We start from the raw sequence: 21,126 nt of genomic DNA on the forward strand, positions 1-21,126 counted from the left end.
GGCCAGCTGTCCTCTGCTCCCTCTGTGCACTTGGGGACACAGCTCCCTGCCGTCCCAGCAGCCCTGGCTGGGTTGCGTGTGAGTGTGGGGGGACCAGGCAAGCCCCGGGGTGCACGGGATGGGGGGCTGTGGCACCCCGAGGGCACGTCCCGCGGCTCAGCTTGGCCAGCTGTGAGGCACAGGGGCCCGTGGGGCCGCCCGCAGCCTTGGCTTTTGGAAGAGGGCAGCATTTTTACATGAATCTCCTGGTTTTTAAAACTGGCAAAACCCACTTAAAAGGCCCCATGGGAGCCAGACAGAAAGGCCCGAGGCCAGCGCTGGCCTTGCGCCCTCTCTGCTCAGAGCCCACCCACTGGGGACGCCGGCCACTCCCTGAGACTTAACTCAGTGTCCCTAAGGTTTCTGGGACTCACACAGGCCCCAGAAGGGACAGAGTCTCAGCCAGCTTGACAGGAACGTGGCCAGCCATCTTCTGAAGCGTCAAGGAGCAGGCGTGACCAACAGGGAAAGGCTCCTGTCCTCCTGCCCTGGGGTTCCAGCAGGGGGCCGGAGAGGGGGGCCCTGAGCTGAGCTGGTGCCCCCCAGCCCCACCCGTGAAGCCCACCCTCTGCGCCCCCAGCCCTGAAAGCTTCCTTCTGTTGGCCGTGTCCTTCCCCACGACCTCTGCCCACAGCTGGCCCCTCTGCCCTGCAGTGGTCTCAGCACAATGGGGCTCCCAGGACAGATGGCGGCCCCAGCCCCAGGCACGTCCCCCCCTTTCACATGAAAATGGGGGAGACAGCAGACAGATGTCCACCAAGCTGGTCTCCCCGAGCACCACGGCCCCAAGGCCACGACCCTGCCAGGTGGCACATCCCTGGACAAGCAGCCTCTGCCGGCCTCTCGCTCCCCGGCCTCCGGCCCCACCTGCCTCCTCCCGTCTGTTCCCTCCCAGCATCCCAAGGCCACAGTGGGCACAGCTGGCACCTGGCTGTCTAGCAGCCTCAGACGTTAGAGTCTGTAAAAAGTCAGGATGGCGCCTGGCATTTTGCCAGAGGGAGTGGTTTGTGAGGTGGCGCCAGCGAGCCATTAAGTGTGGAGATTCCTGATTGGTTGACTGCTGTATCTGGTTTATGTTAATTAGATAAGCTGTGTGGAACGTATATATACCCCTCCTGTCCTGCAATAAACGGCTCCCACTCCTGCTGTATCCATCTACACAAGTTATCCGTCACCCCCCCAGATATTTTGCTGCAGCCGGACTGCGGCAGATGGTGGCCCGTTCCGGGGAGCCCCGGGACACTTGGGGGTAAGTGACGGAAAAAAAAAGCTGCCCATCCCTAGACAGGACAGGAGCAAATCTGCCTCAGTCTCCTATCTGCCAGCTGGTCCTGGAGGGGGACAGAGTCACCTGGGAGAACCGCTCCAGCCAAGTGTCCTGACGTCCAGCAGTGACCGGATGTCCCGGCCACTCCTCCAACACGGCCTCTCCCCGCCCCGTCACTCTGGGGAATCCCGTCCTTGTTGATGTCTTTCTTCTCCACTTTCCCAGCAGAGCGCAGGCTGGGAGCAGGGGCCCTGCCCACCGAGTCCCCTGCTGGACCCAGCAGGTGGGCAGGGCTTTGTTAGAATGACTGACAGGGGCCGTCCATGACCTTGGCCCTGCATGGGCTCCTCCCCTTGCTCCCCCATCACCAGCTCCAGCCACCTTGGCCTTGTTCCTGGGACACCTGGGGACACTCGAGCTGCAGCAGCTGCTCCTCGTGTCAGGTCACCTGTGCCTCCGCCAGGTCCCCACGTCAATCACCGCTCAGGCCACCCTGACCACCTTGTCTACAACCGCAAGCCCCCACCCCCCTGCCCTGCCCTCCTCTCTGCCTGTTACTGTGTTTCTCCTCCGTGTCCAGCATCTTCATGCCCAGTGCCCTCTTTTGCTGATGGCTTCACTCCTGCAGGAAGGCAGGGCAGGGTCGGGTGGTGGGGTGGTTAGCTCCTGCAGCAGTAGGCGCTTAGTAAATGTGGACTCAATGAGGAGCCAATCCTGAGGCTTGAGGAAGGCGCACTCCCTGCAGCAGGATGGTGGACAGGGCCTCCTGGGGACCGGAGCTGGAGACGGTATTAGGGGAGTCAGAATCGTGATGGAAGAAAATTCCAGGTAGGACCAAGTCCTCACAACCAACTGGTGTTTCTGGGGCCTGGAGCAGGCGTTCCCCAGGCCACTCTTGTATTCTGTGTGTTTGATTCTCGTGTTTTCCAAGGTGCTTAGATCTCATGCAAGCTGGTGACGGTTCTTCAGCAATTAATTCCATGTTTTATTCATCTTCGAACGCTTTAAAGCTGCAAATCAAACTGGGTGCTGTGCTAACCACATTCTGCGCTCCTGTGTCGCAAATAACCACGCTCTTTTGCATACCAAGCAGACCTTTCTGAGTCTCAGGAGAAACGGTCTCTCCTGGTGTTCATCGCTCTAATTACATCTGCAGCAACCAAATACGCTTCCACTCTGATTTGCATTATGCAAAATGTTCCCCGTCCCAGGCTTCCTGAATCACTGTGAACGATTCACGGCCTCGGGATGCCAGGAGAGGCACTGTTTGACCTGCCAATACATATACATTAGACTTATTGGGGGAAAATAAAGGAGTCTCGATCCTGTAAGCTATCAGGGAATGATCATCCAGGTGCATGTGCACCCTGTGAATTCACTACTTAGGAGAAGAACAAGGAGCTGACCAAGCCCTGCTGCCGAATGGATGTCCTTGGTGCCATGATCAGAAGAAGGAGGATGGGGGGCTTCTGCCTTGGGCAGCCTCCTGTGCTGTCCAGGGTGGGGCCAGCCAATCCCCACACCCCTGACCTAGGACAAGGGCTCTGGAAGGCCATGGGGAGTCAGGATGCCCAGGGTGTGGGGCAAGGCTGGCACTGTCCTCTGTTGGCTTGGAGACTCGGAGCAAGTGATTGACAGCAAAAGAAAACTCTGCTTTGTGGGACCTTTTGCTTCTACAGTTACAAAGGAGAAGAAGCCACAGGACTAGGGCTTCAGGGTCTCGTGAGTCGCGCCAGGAATCCACATGGGACTCCTTCTCTGCTCTGGGAAGCAACGGAGACAGGCCAGGCCAGGCCCTGCGCCCAGGGAGCTCAGAGGGCCCAGGCTAGGACGCAGCCTGAGCCTGGGTGAGTTCAAGCGTGGTCAGGAAGGTGCTCGCTGACCGTCTCACACCTTCCACTTCTCCCTGGATCTGCTGTTACCAAACCACCTACCTGTGATGGCAGGACCACCTTCCTGTGCCCAGGTCTCTCCCATTTGGCGAGTCGAAGCTATCATTTGCACACATCAGAGCTGTGTGTCATCTACAACCCTGCAGGGCCAGGGGGTGGCTGGTGGGCCCTTGGCACGGTCCTGGGCAACGCTCCCCTGGCACCCAGGATTCTGCGATCCACGGGTCTCTTCAGGATGCTGAGACCCAGGCACACCCCAACCCACCGTCTCCTGTTCTCTGTATTGGGATGGTCCCTGGGGTCGGATGATTACCCCGTGGACCACCCTCGTTGACACTGCCACCCTACCTGGAGAGACAGGGCATGTGCCCAGGGCACCCACCAGACGACGCTTCAGATCTCAGAGGTGGTATCACCCAGAAAGGTCCCATTCCGCCATCCCTTGTCAAAGCCAATGACTTGGGAGACGGAGTGACAGCGGAAGAGTTTTCTTGAGTGGCCAATCAATGGAGCAGGTGTTCGCGTGGCCCATCGACTTGTGAACTCTGGGAGTGGAGAGGTTACAGGACAGGTACGAGGGAGGGCAGGACAAGGGGAGGAGAGGGACAGGGAGAGACCCTCGGGCACTCGATGCCACCTCTTTTTGCCGTTTTCATGGCCTGGTGTTTCTGCCACTGCCGCGGCCAGGTGTCTTTCGACCTGAGGGGGAAGGAGACTCGGCCCATGCAGTGGAGGAACCCCGACCTCACGGTTCTGCACAGCACATTCCTCAAGCCCTCAGCACGTCCACACACAGGCTGAGCAAGGCCGAGGCTGCAAGGAGAGGCCCAACAGGGAGGCCAAGCCTTCCCCGTTCCAGTGCCCAGGGGACACTGCAGGCACAAGGCAGTGTTTTCAGAAGTGGCCTTCAGGCCCCTGAAGAGCAAGTGAGGCAACAGTGACCCTCGTGACGCACACGCAGAGGTGCCAACTGCGGCAAAGCTGGTGGGGGCCAGTAACGTACTTCCCAGCTGGGTGACCCCCAAAAAGGTGAGACTAAGAGTCAAGTAAGAGTAGGTGAAGGCCGAGGGTCCATCTGGGCTCCCTCAGGGGCAGGGGAGGACGAGGAGATGGGCAGGGGGTCAGGCTGAGGAGAGTCAGGTGCCACGGGGCTTCTCCTCCCTCCATCACCCACCAGAGGACCCGCCCCGCCCCCAGGCTGCGTCCCCTCCACGTGCGTGTCTCTCTCTGTCTCTCTCTCTCTCTCACACACACACACACACTTCCCCGGCCAAGGAGGTGACACTTAGCCAGGACCTGGAAGGTGACAAGGAGCCAGACACAGGCCTGGGGAGGGAGAGAGTGGGAAGGCCCCTGGGGGATGTGCCGGTGCCAGGGGAGCAGGGGACAGGTGGGTGACGAGGGCAGCAGATCACAGGGGCTGTGGAGGCCTCAGTGGGGAGCAGTGGGACGTCATTCAAACTGCAGGTGACACAGAGGCACAATCAGGTGACTGCAGAAGGCTCCCCTGGGGTGTCCAGCAGCAGGCCCTGGAGGGGCAGCCGTGGTCACCAGGACAAGAGAGGACAGAGGTGAGGACAGAGTGATGGAGCAGGTGCTAACCGTGGCAGGACTAGGATGTGCTGCCCACGGCCAGGGCCAGGGACCAGGACCCCAGGATGCAACCTCCCCAGGTCGGCACAGGGACGGGGGGACAGGAAGCTGGGGCCACTGTGTGGCTGGAGGAGGGCCCACGAGGGCGGGAGCTGAGGGTCACAGAGAGACGAGACCAGGGACAAGTCCTCCAGGACAAAGACGGAGCCCTGAGGGGACGGGGACAGTCCTGCCTCCCTGGAGCCACACTGGAAGTGCCACCTAGCAGTGTGGGCAGCTGGACAGGGAGACCCCACCGGTGGGACGGGCCTCCCTCCCCCCCAGCGCGGGCCTCGGGTGGCCTCTGTGCCAGGAGCCTGGCAGGAGGAGCAGGTGGTGGCCCTCAAGGAGGGAGCAGGGACAAGAGGTGAAGCGAGGGGCCAGGGACAAAGCCCCAGTCTACGTCACGACGGGGGCTCCATATCTGGGGCACACCGTGGGGCCAGGCAGGAGCACGGGGGACCAGAGCCAGCCGCTGGCCTGTGCAGGGCCTTCCGGCCACATGCTGCTCCTCACAGGGCCGCCATCTCCTGGGTGCAGACAGACCAGAGTCCCCTGTCCCATGAGCAGCAATGGGGACACCGGGCACCGCGGCTGCCTGGACACTCTGTCCTGGGCGGCTCCTGAGTCTGGCCGACAGGGCTCACAGGGCGGGGACAGGGGACTCTAACAGGGAGTGGGCTGGGCCAGGGAGACTTGTGAAAGTCACACACGTGCACATGAGGACACACACACGAATCCCACCCCCACAATCCATCCGACACACAGAGGACACAACCCGCACCCCTGGGGGGCTGCCCCTTGTCATCAAGACAGTTGATGGGGACAGAGGCAGGGGAGAAGACCAGAGTGAGTGGCCACAGGACGGCTGTGCTCCACGGAGGGGTCTGTCGGGGTCAGCTACCACTGACAGATTCACTGAGTGTTTCACCGGCGGCGGGCGCTTGCTGGGCACTAAGCACTGGAACACAGTCACGTCCCCAGGCCTCGCTGTGACCCTGGGGCCAAGCACTGTCGGTGATTCCCATTGTCCAGCTGAGGAGGCTGAGGCTCAGAGCAGCCCTGGACATACCCGAGGCCACGCAGCCAGCCGGCGGCAGAGCTGGACAGTGAACCAGGACCCTCTGACTCCTCGTGGTGCTGAGGTCACCTGGAGCCCTGTGGTGACAAGGCTGGGGACCAGGGCAGGTCTGTGGGGTGCAGGGGCCCAGGGCTGCGTGTCCTGCCTCTGCCACCCCCAGACCTGAGGGTGCCACCCGGGGACTGTGGGTGTCAGACCCCCAGGACTTGGGTCCTGCAGGGCCTGCTGCTGGAGGCCGTGGGTGGCCCTGGCAGAGCTCTGACCCAGACCCTTCCGCCTGCCCCAGGCCCCGCCCCCCTCTCCTGCCCCTGTCTGCAGTGGCCTCTCTGGGGCCCACCCCTGATTCCGCCCAATTAGCTCCTCCATGAAATCAGGTTATTAGGGAGCAGCCTCCTCACCCCTCTCCCTGGAGCTTTGAGGTGGAAACGCAGATAAATGCTCCTTGTAAAGTAAATGGATGCCATTTGTCCCCAGGGCCCAGCCTGTCAGGGTGGGCCTCCCTGTCACAACAGACTTTCCAGTCCCCTCCAAATGAGGCAGAGTCCCCTGGAGTCCCAGAGAACCTGTAGGACAGAAGGACCATGGCAGTGTCCCTTGAGCAGGTACGGGAGCCCAGCACTGGTCAGAGGCTTGAACAGCGTGCCCAGCACTTAGTAGGTGTTCAGTTAACACCATGCCCCGTCCCCACATGGCACTGGGACAGGGGCCACTGCTCCCTGGTAGACCGGAGGCTGGAGTCCCCTCATGCCCTTGTGGCCCAGAGGCTCTGTGCCCGCCACCAGCACAGACCCAGCAGAGCACGGGAGGGTGAGTGGGTGGGAGGCTGGGTCCTGCAGCCTGGACCCCCGGCCATCCCCCAATGTCCACCTGCTCCAGGAAAACAGGTCCCCCTGAGGCCATTCCTGAATGTTCTGCAAAGAGCTGGGGGAGCCAAGGCCGGAGAGGAGCGGGGCGTCTGCAGGCCTGGGCTGGCCTCTGCGGCCTGTTCACCTGCTCTGCTCCGGTCCTGGACAGCTCTCGCCGCAGGGGTCTGAAGAGCTCCTGTCTCTCCCTCCAGCTCCAGTCAAGTAGGCATGGGGGGGGCATGGCAGTGACGGTGCATATGTGCTGGGCAGGGACTAGGTCCAGGGGGAGGGGCGCAGGCTGGCTCTGATGGAGAGAGGGGCAGCTGGAGGGAGGGACGGGAGGCTGAACCGGGGCGGCAGGCCTTGGCCACACTGTGGGGACTCGGACGGTCCCACCCTGGAAACTGGACCTGGAAAGTTCTGGAAGAGAAGTGTCAGGGGAAGCGGAAGGACGTGGCAGTGCCCTCCCCAGGCTGGGCAGAGGCTGGTGGGACTGCATCCTGGGAGCGGATGGACCAGGGCACTGGGCCCTCTGCTGAGGCCCTCAGGACTTCTGGGCGGGACAGAGGAAGAGCCCAGAGCTGCTGCCCCGAGAGGCAGAGGATCTGCGGCCAGGCCACCCTGTCCCCACGTACCCAGGGAGCTGCCCCTGGGACACCCAGACAGGACCTGGCATTGAGTCCAGAGCCAGAGGGCGAGGGCCATATCCCAGCCACTGTCCCCGAGAGACGACTGCAGCCTCAGGGACAGGAGGTGCAGCCTGTGAGGGCATCACAGCGGGCCTTTCCCCACTCCCCTGGGAAGGACCCAGGCTGAGGGCCAGGTCTGGGCAGGGGCCCACCCAGTCACTGGGGTCCCCAACAGGCTCCTCCCGCTCTGCCAGCCCATGTGGCCCTGGGTGTCCCTCACAGTCACAGGTAGACAAGGTCCCATATCCATTCATTTGCCTGTTTGGCTACTATTCATCAAGGGACGGCCACGTCCCCAGCACTGCTGCAGGCCCCGCCCAGGGGAAGCTGTAACAGAGACGGAGCCTCATTGGGTCAGTCTTCCTGCTGGGGAGAGGAACAGCACCCCAACAGTTCAGCATCCTTCAAGGCACAGAGGAAAAATCAAACCAGGAAGAGTGGGGCACGGGCACAGGGCACGGGAGGGCTGCATGTCCCCCCTCTGAGATGGGGACTTGGGAACAGAGGGCTGAGAGTGGGGAGGACCCACGCAGATTCCTGGGAAGAGGGTCCCTGCAGAGAGCAGTTTGTGCAAGGTGGGGGCTGAAGACTTAGAGGGGCATGAGGAGACCAGGGCGGCTGGGCCGGAGCAAGGAGCCAGGGGCAGGGCGGGGTGGGGGGCAGGTGGGGTGCTGGCAGGGAGGCGGGGTCTTCAGCGTCGTGGAGTGAGACAGAAGCTCCGGGGGTTCTGAGCAGGGGCAGGACCTGCTGACCTCCATTCTCAGGGCGTCTCTCTGCACTGTCACCTTCCAGCCCTGTCCTTGGCTGCCCGTGGGGGTGGGGGTGACAGCTGGGGAGCTGCAGGAGACTGGAACATTCCGGTCAAACCATGGTGCTGCCTGGGCCTGGGGTGCTGGCAGCAGGGGGAGGTGGCCAGGCGGCAGCACGCAGAGCAGGGGAATGTGGGGCGGGAATGTGCTCCTCAGGAGCCCCGCTACAGAGAAAAGACTTTCCCAGAATCCCCAGCACAGGGCTCCTGCGCCTCATTGGTCAAAAGGGGGTGGACATCCACCCCTCCCAGGCAAAGGGGCCGGATGCAGTGACTGGCTTAGAACCACCGAGGGTGGCCTCTGGCCCAGGGGTGAGTGGGCTTGTTCAGCAGGAGGAGGGCCTGAGGGGAGGGACCGCCATCCTGGCCAGCGAGAGGCCCCAGGACGCGGTTACCTGACCTGAGTGTCACCTGGTTTGTTCAGGAAAACGGGCTCCTGCCTCCGAGAGCCGTGGGAAAGCTGAAGTGAGAGAGGCCGGCAGGGCTCAGAGCAGTGCCCGGCGCTGCTGGAGGGCTCCGTCAGCGCTGACCAGCACTGTCCCTGTGTGCCAGGGGGACACCAGTCCACCCCTTTCTCAGCCTACTGGTGTCACATCCTCGTCACGCCAGTACTCCAGAATTCTCCTCTCACCCTGTCATGTGCCTGAGATCCTCCCCTGAGCCACTCATCTGCAGAGGGACCAGGGACGCCCTACTTTGTAGCTCATTAAAGGAACAGCTGTGGGGAAGAGAGGAAATATGTCACTTGACTCCACAGAAGTCATAAAACCCAGGTGGAAAGCATCTGCTGTGCTTACCTCCGCCTGGGAAGGAGGCCGCTCCTGGCTCATCTGCAGATGGGGTTGGCCTGGCCACGGATGCCCGGTGCTTCCCTCCTGGCCTCCACTGCCCTCTCCTAGTCCCAGTCAAAGCCCCAGGAGTGTTGTCCCGGGGACCCTCCACTGTGTCCTCGGGTGGAGATGACCCCAGCCAATCAGAGAATTGCGTTGTTCTCTTTCCTACCATGATTGGCTCACAGGGGGGCACCTGACTCAAGGCTACCCAATCAGACTCAGAGAGAGGTCAGCCCAAGCTTTTCACTGTGGGGTCAAGCTGGAATCAATAGTGGTTCTGGAGCCCAGGGCCCCGTGTCCAGACCCGCAGAGCCCGAGTCAACACAAAGATGATCAATTGAACTAAAAGAGGCTCGGGCTAATGTGGATGTCCAGGGTCCTGGAAGTAGCCGTGCTTGAAGCGAGACATCCTCTGCCTGGTCCTTTTAGCCAGAGCCAGTTGGAGTGACTTCCTGCCACTTGGAACCAAATGAGTCCTCACTGGTCACTCTCCAGCCCTGTCATTGTCTTGGTGACTGGTGGTTTCCACCAGGGGCCACTGGTCAGGAGCTCAGACTCGACACCAGGCGGCCTGGCTCCCCCACTTTGCACAAGATACTCAGCTGCCCGGTGCCTCGGTTTCCTCATCTGAAGAGGCGGGGTGATGGCAGCACCTACTCCAGGACCTGGGATGGAGTGCGTGAACGCGTCTAAAGCACGGAGCACACGCAGGCCCAGGGAACGGCTGTGTGTGTAAAGGATTCGGAGGAAGTTCCCAGAGAGGCCTCAGTCTTCATGAAGGTGGGAAGCAGATGGGCAGGGAGGAGCTGAGTGGACTGGGCCAGGCCAGGTCCTGTGGGGGGACCTCCTCACGGCCCCTCCTCCTCCAGGCAGGCGTGATGGAGGGAAATTTGGGGCGACTCATGTACCCCAGTAAGGTGGCGCTGGCTGGCCCCTTCCACGGGAACCTGAAGCCCAACACAGGGGTCAGGTGTGAAATGGACATAATAGCGTGTCACCTCCTCCCGTGGCTGGAGGGTTGAACCAGACAATCGACACGGGGTCCAGAAGTGGTGCTTGACCCTCTGTTAGCACAGGCCTGGGCAGGCCTGGGCACTGCTGTCCCTCCCTTGTTCAGACACAGTCTTAACTGTCATCTGGGGCGAGCTCAGTCTAGCAAATGAGTTCTTAGAGAACGAATCGGGCCACTCACCTCTCAAGTGGTGTGTTGGGCCCAGCTGCTGCCTGGCGTGGCTCAAGGTGCAGGGGAAAGACAGTGCGCAGGACGGTGAGACCTGCCCTCCCGGGAGGGACACCCAGAGCCAACCAACCAGGCCATGAAGAGGGACATACAGGTGGAGAGGGCGCCCCGAGACCACACAGGCTGAGTCAGGAGGTGACCCGGGCTGTCAGCAGGGTGCTCAGGAGCGAGAGCCATCTGTGGGACTGCCGGGCACAGGAGCCCGCAGGGCAAAGGCCCTGAGGTGGGACCCATCTGCAGTCGGAGGTCAGCAGCAGGCTGGAACTGGGGGACATGCAGAGTGATGGGCAGGCCCCTGGTCTCGCGAGGGTGGGCAGGCAGATGTGGCCCCAGGATGTCCCTAAACATCCCCTTCCCCGGCACTGTCCTTGGGGCTCAATCCAAGGCCGTTTTATGGCAAGTTGGGGAGCTGACCATTGAGGCTGAGAAGCCATTAACGTGGGCCTGGGCTCCACGGCCTTCCGGGAGCCATGAGGCAGGAGGAGGGGGGACGGGGCTGGGGACAGCGCGGAACCACGTCCACAGCCCCTTGGGGGGCCCGGGGAACCACAAACCCTCCCAGGCCAGAGGGGAAAGGCCCAGCTGGGGCCCGACGGTGGGGGCAGCCATCCTGACCTCCTCCTGGCCCCGGTCACCAGCAGCGGACTCTCTTCCCGAGAGGACTGTGCCTTGAAAGGAGGGTGATTTCAGGGGACGTGAGTGAAGCCGATGTTGATGTCCCCGGATCCTGAGTTCCTGACCCAACCTGAACCAGAGGTGGAGCACGGGATTGTCATGTAGGCGTGCCAGGCCGAGGGGACTCTAGGTTCCCGTGTCCCTCAGGAGAGACCAGCTCCTTGGTGTCTCTGGGTCTCGGCTTCCCATCTGGAAGGTGGAGCGATGGCTCTTCCTAGCTCACGGCCTGTGGCCATTCGTTCAGTTAACTAATTCCACAAGTATTTCCTGAGCACCTACTGCGTGCCAGTCCCTGTTGCGGGCACCGACAGTGGGAGCTCTTCTCCACTGAGCGCCGACGGCCCGCCAGGCTCTGCCACCAGAGCCTCCCTGCTGCCCTCTGTGGGCCGCCCATGGACCCTCGAGCCCAGGGCTGCTCTGAGGCTCAGAGTGGGGGAGAGCCCGCCCAGGGCCACACAGCTGGGCAGGAGCAGAGCTGGGATTTGACCTGGGCAGCCTGCCCGGGGGCCACTCCACCCGCCTCCCACCGGCTTCTCCTGGCAGCTGCCTCGGTGCCGGGCAGGGGCCGTCCTGAGCCCCGTCTGACGCACGGGGACACTGAGGCTCCAGGGGCCAGCAGCTGTCCAGTGCTGCACAGTGATTATCCCTTGGTTCTTCCTTCCGTGGGACCAGGGTGTCCTGTCGTTTTCCCTGAAGCCACTCCAAGGAACACGATCCTGGGGCAGAATTTCCTGTGGGCTCACCTGCCACTGTTCCTAAGGGAGTCCCACCTGGTGACCGTGCTGAGGTCACCTGAGTCTCTGTCCTGGCTCAGGTGCTAAATGTCTGCAAAACGCCTTCCAGCCCTGCTCGGGAGACCTCCTCTCAAGGAAGATTCTGGAAATTCATTCACAGGACTAACAGCAGCACACTGTGGCACATCTGCCCCCTGCCCCCTGCCCCCTGCCCCCACCCATCAGTCCGTCTCTTCGTCCGTCCACTCATTCAACCAGTGCGTGGGGCGGTCTGGGGTCTTCGGTGGTGAGAGATGAGTCTGTCGAGGCAGACTGAAGCCACATGCAGGTTGGTGACCCTATTTAAAAAAAAATAAAAACAGTCGCTAAGATCCAGGTGGGATTCCACTCCCCAGCCTGCGCCTCTCTGGCTCAGACCCAGACTCTCCCAGGACCTGTCACCGCCCGTCCTCGGAGCTCCTGGGATGACAGCAGATGGGGTGGGCTGGCTGATGGAGGGTGGGGTGGGGAGGGACGGGGCCTGCGTCCCCAGCGCACGGTGCCCCCCCCCCCACTGCCCTCTCAGGGCCATCTGTCAGGCCCCACCCTCCATCTGACCCTCTCCTCACCAGGAAAGGCCGGGCAGCCTTCCTGCCACCTGTGGCCCTGCAGAGGAGTGACGGGGCCCCATGGGGGCCTGCTCTGTCTTCCCTGCTGCGAGGGCTCCCTGGTGGGAGGTGCTCCGAGCCCAGCCTCTGGGGCTGCAGGCCCCTGTGCACTTGGCCTGGCCCCAGCCAGGGGGTCCCAGCCTGGATCCCACGTGGGGCAGACAGAACAGCTCTGGGAGGCAGCAGGGGACAGACCCTGGGAAGATGCACTCGTCCTGCAGGACCGAGCCGAGAAGCTGCCGACTCCACAGGCCACCAGGGTGTGCACCTCTGCCACGTGGAAGCCCTCCACGCCTGAGGACAGCCGGAGACAGAACCCGAGGGTTGGCACAGGGAGTCTAGCGCGTCACCCACTGCCGGAGGGTGTCCACGGTGTGGCCACGTTGGAACACAGAATTACCAAGCGCTCCAGCAAGTCCACTCCCAGACACATCCCCAAGAGGAACAAAAACACATCCACACACAGCCTCCTCACTCACGCCCAAGGCCGCGCCGCTCAAACAGCCCGACCTGGACGCACCCCCACGTCCATGGACAGATGAGCGGATAACATGGTATGTGGATAACGTGGTACATGGGCTGGGGACGTGGATCAGTGGCAGAGCACTTGCTTGGCAGGAGTGACCACCTGGGATTCATCCCCAGAACCAGGAAAAAAAAAAGTGGTCAGAGTCCACGTGTCCAGTGGAAGGTGAGTCCACCCTGCACCACTCGGTGCTGCAAAGTGAGCAGAGTCTGAAAACAGAGGAAAAGCAGCCAGGCATGAAAGGTGACACTTACAGGAAAAAAAAGTATAGGCAGATCCACAGGGGTCCCCAAGGCTGGGGAAAAGGACAGGACGTGGCTGCCCACGGGGCCGAGGGAGGCCTGCCGTCCGTGCCGTACCTGAGCATCTGTCCAATGCCAGGCACGTAATAGGTCCTCAGCCGACACCTGGGGGTAAATGGTGTCCCAGGCATCAGGGTGACCAGGAAGGAGCCCAGCAGCCTGCGGGCGGAGAAGCTCTGCTGTGTGACCTGGGCAAACACCACCCACTCACCGGGCGCAGCTGGAGAGACTCTTGGCAAGACGAGCAGAAGCCTGATTTAATTGACTTAAATAACCTCTAGCAGGAGCCTCTCTTTGTAAAAGTGCTGGAGAGAAGAACCTAATGTCCCTCTAATTATCGCCACTTTGCAGGTGCGGAATGTGAGGCTCCCGCTCCTGCACAGACCTGCTCGGTCACACGTGGGGGAGGGAGAAGCTGCACTTTATCTGTCCACCCACCTCTTGTTTCAGTCACGCGTCCACTCCGTCCGTGTCTAGGGCTGATTCACCAAGACCTTCAGATCCTGAGCTCCACATCTAGCCAGGATGAAGCATCGGGTCCTGTGACCTCTTTGAGGACTGCATCTCCCAGAGTCCCCGTGTCCCCCACCCGGTGCCCTGATTTTTGAGGGATGTTTCGAGGGCCGCTCCTTGGCTGACTGATGCTGGGGAGACCAGGGAAGCACCTGGGGGCAGGAGGCATGTGTGGGGCGGCTGCAGGGCGCAGAGGTCTCCCGGGACGCCAGGTGATGCAGAGGGAGATGGTGGGACAGAGCCGCCGGAACCTTCACACAGCAGGTCAGGCCTCAACCGGTACGAGGTGCTGCAATCACTCATTAAGTAAGCGTGGCTCCAGATGAGAGCTGTGATTGCCGTCCCCATCCCTGCGGGTGCAGGCATGGCGGGCGATGTTATCTCAGAGCTGGGCCCTGCTCCCTCCTGGGAACGGTCCTTCTGCGTCTGGGGCCTCAGGGGCCCCTTGGCTGGAGTTTTCGGTTTCACAACCTTCATTCTTCCCTGTTTCCAAAGACGGAGGGATGGAGCTTACCCTGGGTGTTTGACAGCAGCCCTGTGGGAGGGACAATGGGACAGGAGAGGTGGTCACCTGGGGCGGCACCTAGACCTAATGAAGGACTCCAAGGCCTTCAGAGGCTTCAAAAGGAAAAAAAAAAAAGTTCAGGATCCAAGCCACTCGATTTGAGCGGCCTGGCCAAGCCGGGTGATAGCGACAGGCAGACACCCTGCTGGCCCTCCACGGGGCGGCCCCTGCTCCCCCTGCCGCGGGGGCTCTCAGCCCCAGGCCTCGGTGGTGCCAGGAGCGATCCCCGACGGCTGCCCGAGGGGCCCCTGCTCAGGCCCTTCCCAAGGGTGGAGCCCTGGGAAGGTCCCTCTGCCCCTCTGCGCCTCTGGAAATCGGGCCCTCGGTGTGCCTCCAGGGCTGTTCCGCAGGCCGAGTGAGTGAGTGACTCGGCCACACAGAGAACTGGCCACCTCGTAGGTCAAGCCTGGTCAAGCTGCTGCTGGGAATGATGGCGGGGCCTGATCTGTGGACGCAGCCGTGTTTCCAGAGTGGACAACCACTGACCACGGAAGGCGACAAGCCCCTGGGCTGCACCCAGAGGTGGCAGGGGAGGCTGGGCCAAGGGCACCGCGCTCCTTACTGGCCTCCTTCTGCCGTGGGGTGAGCAACGGGTCGCGCTGATTGGCTGGTTCTGGGTCGTGGTGTGGCGTCACCCTTGCCACTCAATCTGAGTGACAGTCAGAAGGGGCGTTTCCTAGGCGTGCGCAGAAGGCAGGCGCTGGGCGCACGGAGCGAGTCAACAGGCTCTTCGTCCCATCGAGTGTCACTTGGACCCTTGGGCCCTTATCTGTCGCTGAGAAGGGGGACCCTGGCCAGATTGGAAGATCAAGTCCCCACGGTGTGAAAGGAGAACGGGCAGCGCCAGTCCCCAGACCTGGGTTGAGATTGAGGCAGGAAGGCCCTGACCTTAGAGAAAAAGGCCACAGCACAGCAGGCGCTCTGCCCGCCCTTCCCGAGGTCCCCACTCGGTGGAGCCTGCAGGGGCTGTGGGAGGAGCTTACCACCTGGGCGGGGCCTCCGTGTTTTCCAGACCAGCTCCTGGCTTTGTCCTTCCCTGTGCACCTGCCGTACTTTGATTCATTGAATACTTTTTATTTGCGTCCATGTCGGTGATTTCCTGATATCACATGTATTTAAAAGAAATATCTACTTGCCAGGGACCAGGGGAGAGGCAACGAGGAGTCCCCACTGTGTCCCCAGGGACACAGTGGCAGCCTGGGAGTTAAAAACATGCCGGTGTGCTTGGTGGATGGTCCCCGGGCTGCCCCCCAACTCGCCACCGAAAAATGGTCACAATGGCAAATTGCACGTATATATTTTACCACAATAAAAAAATGTTAACTCGAAAGGAAGACACACAAATGTCACCATTAGAACATAGAAAAATCAGCACCCATTTCTCTCAATAGATCAAGAGAGTACAAACAAAACCAATGAAAATGAAACACAGTCGGTTGAGCCTGTCACTGTCCCCCACAGAGCACACTGAGCCTGAAGTGACCTCTTATTTTCCCCATGAGCATTAGCGAAAACTAGGAAATCGATTAAGGTAAGTTAACAGGACCCCAGGGCTCTCTCCTGGAAAACCAAGGGGCCCAGGAGGACTGACTTGGGAGGAGCCTTCCCTGGGGGAGTGGAGGCTGCCCTACTGCAGCCTCCACCCAGCCCCAGGTCACCGGTCACTCCCCACCCCCCAGAAGTTTTCCATGTCTTTCCTGCAATTCCAAGGAGGAGCTGAGTGCTAGGTTGGCGAGAAGCAGAGGACAGAATGCTGGCCCTTCCCTCCTTCTTCCTCTCTCATCCTAATGGCTGGCCTGGGCGGTTTTCATTTGGGTTTTATTTGACAAAAGAGATCTGTTGCTTTAAAATATGTTTGGAAACTATTGCTGCAGATCCTGGAAGGAGGATGCTCCAGCTCTGGGATTCCGGGCTCCGGGAACTCTGAGCCTCCTTCTGTTTCTCTGTGCTGTGACTTGTTTTGCAGACCCCAGGTTTCCTTGCCCCAAATCCACTTTCCTTCCTTCTTGTAATGAATCCCTTTTTCCTTGGTGAGGAAAACCCTCCCCTACTCTCTGTGCCTGCAGTTTTGCGGGTTCAGAGATGGGCATGTGGCCTGGACCTGGCCAATTAGAAGTCTGAATCCCCTGACCATAGCGATTGCCTAAAATATGAGCACCTGACCCAATGAAAGTTACCAAAGACCACGTCTCCGCTGTCAGCTGAAGACGACTGTGGTTGAGAAGTTGGTGTTGAGTTAGAGCATCTGGTGGCCACCTTACTATCGTGAACAACATCTGCTCTACAAGGTAATGAAACCAGATGGAGGCAGAGTTGAAAGATGGACAAAGAGAACCAGATGGCGATGTCCTTTTAGTTCCTGGATCCAGCCATACCTGAAGCTGAAATCCCCCCCCTGCTCAGATCCTTGGTTTGCTTAATCCAACTCTACATGGGTTTCCTGTCACTTACAAGAATCCTGATTGATACAACCTGCATAAGAACCCCACCTTAATGTTACTATTTAACACATGATCTTTCAAACACTAAGTACGAAACACTGACCCTGGAGAAGACTTGATTTTCAAGTCTTTGGTGGGCAGATATTTTTTTCCTTCAGCTCCTTGGACATAGGCCCAAGACCGTTGGGCGTTGAGGTCCTGAGCTTGGGCATTTTCTCTTCTTTGTTGCTTTAAAGACGTCAAATGTCAAATGTTCTCCCTAGACCTAAGAACTGCCAGCCGTCAGGCCTGCCCGCGGTCTGAGGTCTGTCACCAGCTCCGTCCTGCCCTTTTCACAACACTGGCCTCTTGTCTCTGACGATGGAGTCCATGGCGCACATTCCTGACAGTTGCATCCAAAACCAATATTTTGCTCTGGGCTGGAGCTGCATCTCGACGTACACCTCCGAGCTCCCGGAATGCCGCTCCCCAGCCTGACAGCTCTGGAGGTGGAGAGCTGGCCGCCCGCCAACCCAAATCTTTCTGCTTCTTTCTTTTACTATAAACAGGGCCTTTGAAGCGCTGTGGATTCATTGAATGAACAAATGAACTTGTTTACATAAAACACGCAGGAGGAAATTTCCATGGCTCCCACGTGGAATTCAGTCTGTTTTCCGATGAGCTGTGATGGGGATCAGTACCTAGGCCGGGCTGCCGTCCACCCCATGGTGGCCTCGCCATCCCCCCAGTCAGTAAATTCAAGATGGCGTGGTCCGGCTCAGGGGTGCAGTGGACCTTCTGCCCTGTTGACTCCCCGGGAATGGACTTTTGAGTTGGGGAGGCCCCTGCCCAGCCACAGGAAGGAAAGCGGGGGGACGGGGTGAAGCCACGGCGTCTGTGCTGCATCCAGAGGAGGCAGAGGCTCGGGACAGACCCGTCCCTCCACCCACAGGAGCAGCCCCAATCCAGCGACATACAGCTGTGGGAGGTAGAGCCTGGCGGTCACTCAGGACAGGGGCTGGGGTGACCAACGGCAGTTGATCCTCTTGGAAGGAAGTGAGGCTGCTTTTTCCGCAGCTCTTGAATGGAGCCTGTGAATCATCCCTGGGTGACCCATGAGGTCCCGCCCACGGTGCCAAATCAGCCTGGAGGGAGGACGGGGGCTTCAGCCATGGCTTGTGGGAGGTGTGAACGCAGAGGCAGAACCGTGTGGGCAGGGGAGGTGCCCAGAGGGTGGCAGGCCCTGGGCAGGGCAGGGCTGGGTGGCCAGGTGTGGGAAGGAGGTGGCCTGGCATCTGTGGGGTGAGACTGTCGGTGATCGCTGCCCCCGCTCGTCATCACGAATGGCTGCTTCTCTCCAGGGGCTGGTGGCCAGCCGGGTGGTCTGCGAGCTAGGTGGGACCAGGACCGTCATGACCCGGGGAGAGCGGCCTGCCCAGCCCCATGCAGAGCATTTGTTGGAATCAGTCATGGTGCCATCTGTGTCAGGACCTGGCTAGTCCTGTCCTACAGAGTAGGGACCAGAGGCACAGGCAAAGGGGGAGCCCCACCCAGGCCAGGGGCCTGGAGCGGAACCTGTGGACACGGAGGCCCTGGGCGAGGCTGCAGGCAAAGAGGGTGGGACAGAGGGAGGGACGGACAGTGGGGGCCATGTGTCCAGACGGGGGTGTGGGGGGCAGAGGGGAGGGACAGGGCGAGAGGAAGGGCCTTGACCTTCACCCTGACCGTCTGTCCTCAGAGCCAGGTCCACAGGCTGCGCGAGGCCCGTTTGAAGAAAGCGAGGAGGCAGGAGGGTCATGAGCAACGGAGGTTCGGAGCTGCAGGAGGCAGGGCAGAGACTGGGAGAGAAGGGGTCAGGGGACAAAGCAGGCGAGAAAGAAAAGAGTAGCTCAGAACTCCAGCCTGAAATGGAAGAGAAGAGTCGCATCGCGTCCTGAGAAGAGTGGCCACGGGTCCAGTACCACGTTCAAGTTCGACCACGGGACTGGCTGGACCACTTTCCAGGTGCGCTCACGTGTTCCTGTCCCCGTGGGTCGTAGCGCCCGAGGGGCCCAGGGTCACCTGAGTGGTGGCCAGTGTTAGGGACCCGCTTCAGAAACACTCGAAGTCCAAGTTCAGACCAAAGACGTTTTGTTTCCCGGCCGGGGGCGGTCACCCACCCCGGAGACTGGAGCTCTGGGGGAGACCAGCGACTTCCTGGGCTGGGTCTTGGGAGTTAAGGACGAAAATCACAGCTCGGCCTGGGTCTCACAGTGAACATCTCTGAAGCCGCTGCTCAAGCGCGAGTGGCGCTGGGTTCCCGGGTACCAAGGCGGAAACGGCAAGTCCCCGACTTTGTGGAGCCCTCGTCCAGTGGGAACGCGGTTCAAGACAGAGCCAGCTGACCTCACAGGGGCCGGAGGCTGCGGGGAGCCCCCCGGGGGGTTGTGCCCAGGTTGGGGGTGTATTCCCAGCTCCTGTCGTGGTCAGGTGCCACCTTCCACGTGGTGACTCGGGGACCCAAGCTCCTCCCTCTCCGTCCCCACCACCTCGCAGGCTGCAGACTCCACCAGCTGCTCTGACTGTGCTGGTGGAGGGAGGAGGAGCACAGGGAGCCCCCACCTGTGGTTTCTCTGGGCCAGGCCACAGGTGCTGGTGGGACCTGTGGCACAGCAGCACCGAGCTGCAAAGGAGGCTTTGGAACATCCCCCATCTGTGGGGGTACAGACCCCAGGGGATGCCTGAACCACAGACAGTACCAAACCTTAGGTGCACCCTGGTTTTCCTATGTACACACCTCTGAGAGAGTTTGATTTATACATGAGGCATAATAAGAGATTTACAACAAAAAATAGCAATAAAATAGGACAATTCTAACAGCACATAGGTGATAAAATGATCACCACTCTTGCATCTTTGGAAACATTATTAAGAAAAATAAAGACTATTTAAACACAAGCACTAAAATACTGACACAGTCAATCAACCAAGATGGCTACTAGGCAACTAACGAGTGGGTAGTGCATACAGCATGGATACACTGGACAAGGGGTGATTCACATTCCAGGCAGGATGGAGTGAAACTGCAGGATGTCTCATCACACTGCTCAGATCTGCATGCAATTTAAAATCATGAATTGTTTATTTCTGAGATTTTCCATTTGATTCTTTCTGATAGCAATCAACTGCATATCTGAAAGCACAGAGAGTGTAGATAAAGGGGGGAATCAATTGTATCCCCACCCCCACTTCACACTCCTTTTGTGAAGAGCAAGATTTGTTTTGATGCAAGCGTAATTAACACATATTCAGTAAACACCTTATGGCACAAATTGTACCAGGCTCCTCGCTATTAAACTCTGCAGATGGTTTCTGGTGCAAAATATTTATGAGTCTTGTTTCTGTGGCATATGGCCCAAGAGGCGAGAGCAACATGGGTGGTGGATGTGACTCTTCTCCCTGCATGTGCCTCTGCCCCTCCCTGCTACCTGTGGATTGTCAGTGTCCCTTCCCTGTCCCCTGATGACAGGGCCCATGGGATTGGCAGGAGGCTTGTGGGTGGTCCTCTCCAGAGACCCAGGCATGGGCTCAGTTTGGACCCAGGGCCAGGACAGGAGAGAAGATTGTGAGAGGCGGGAGAGAGGGGGAGGTGCAGAGGAGAAGGGAAAGACCAGAGGGGCAGGCATGTGGAGGGTGGGCCCCCTCTGCCCCCTCTGCCCCCCTGCCCCCCTCTGCCCCCCCTCTGCCCCCCTCTGCCCCCCTGCCCCCCTCTTCCCCCCCTCTGCCCCCCTCTGCGCCCCTGCCCCCTCTGCCCCTCTCTGTCCCCCTCTGCCCCTCTCTGCCCCCCTCTGCCCCCCTCTGCCCCCCTCTGCCCCCCTCTGCCCCCCTCTGTCCCCCTCTGCCCCCTCTGTCCCTCTCTGCCCCTCTCTGCCCCCCTCTGCCCCCCTCTGCCCCCCTCTGCCCCCCTCTGCCCCCCTCTGTCCCCCTCTGCCCCCCTCTGCCCCCCTCTGCCCCCCTCTGCCCCCCTCTGTCCCCCTCTGCGCCCCTGCCCCCTCTGCCCCTCTCTGTCCCCCTCTGCCCCTCTCTGCCCCCCTCTGCCCCCCTCTGCCCCCCTCTGCCCCCCTCTGCCCCCCTCTGTCCCCCTCTGCCCCCCTCTGCCCCCCTCTGCCCCCCTCTGTCCCCCTCTGCCCCCTCTGTCCCTCTCTGCCCCTCTCTGCCCCTCTCTGCCCCCCTCTGCCCCCCTCTGCCCCCCTCTGCCCCCCTCTGCCCCCCTCTGTCCCCCTCTGCCCCCCTCTGCCCCCCTCTGCCCCCCTCTGTCCCCCTCTGCCCCCTCTGTCCCTCTCTGCCCCTCTCTGCCCCCCTCTGCCCCCCTCTGTCCCCCTCTGCCCCCTCTGCCCCTCTCTGCCCCTCTCTGCCCCCCTCTGCCCCTCTCTGCCCCT

At 60.7% G+C, this 21,126-nt stretch overlaps 1 long non-coding RNA gene across 1 annotated transcript; it reads right to left on the bottom strand.

Moving 5' to 3' along the window:
• Positions 1-1,088: 1,088 nt before the first annotated feature.
• On the bottom strand, positions 1,089-11,889 carry LOC120886492 (uncharacterized). The gene is made up of 2 exons (XR_013439856.1): positions 9,051-11,889; positions 1,089-8,971 (listed from the first exon to the last, which is right to left on the bottom strand). It is a non-coding gene; the product is annotated as an uncharacterized LOC120886492 (long non-coding RNA).
• Between the last annotated feature and the right edge of the window lie 9,237 nt (positions 11,890-21,126).

Source organism: Ictidomys tridecemlineatus, chromosome 5, assembly GCF_052094955.1.
Source record: "Ictidomys tridecemlineatus isolate mIctTri1 chromosome 5, mIctTri1.hap1, whole genome shotgun sequence".
Taxonomy (NCBI): Eukaryota; Metazoa; Chordata; class Mammalia; order Rodentia; family Sciuridae; genus Ictidomys; species Ictidomys tridecemlineatus.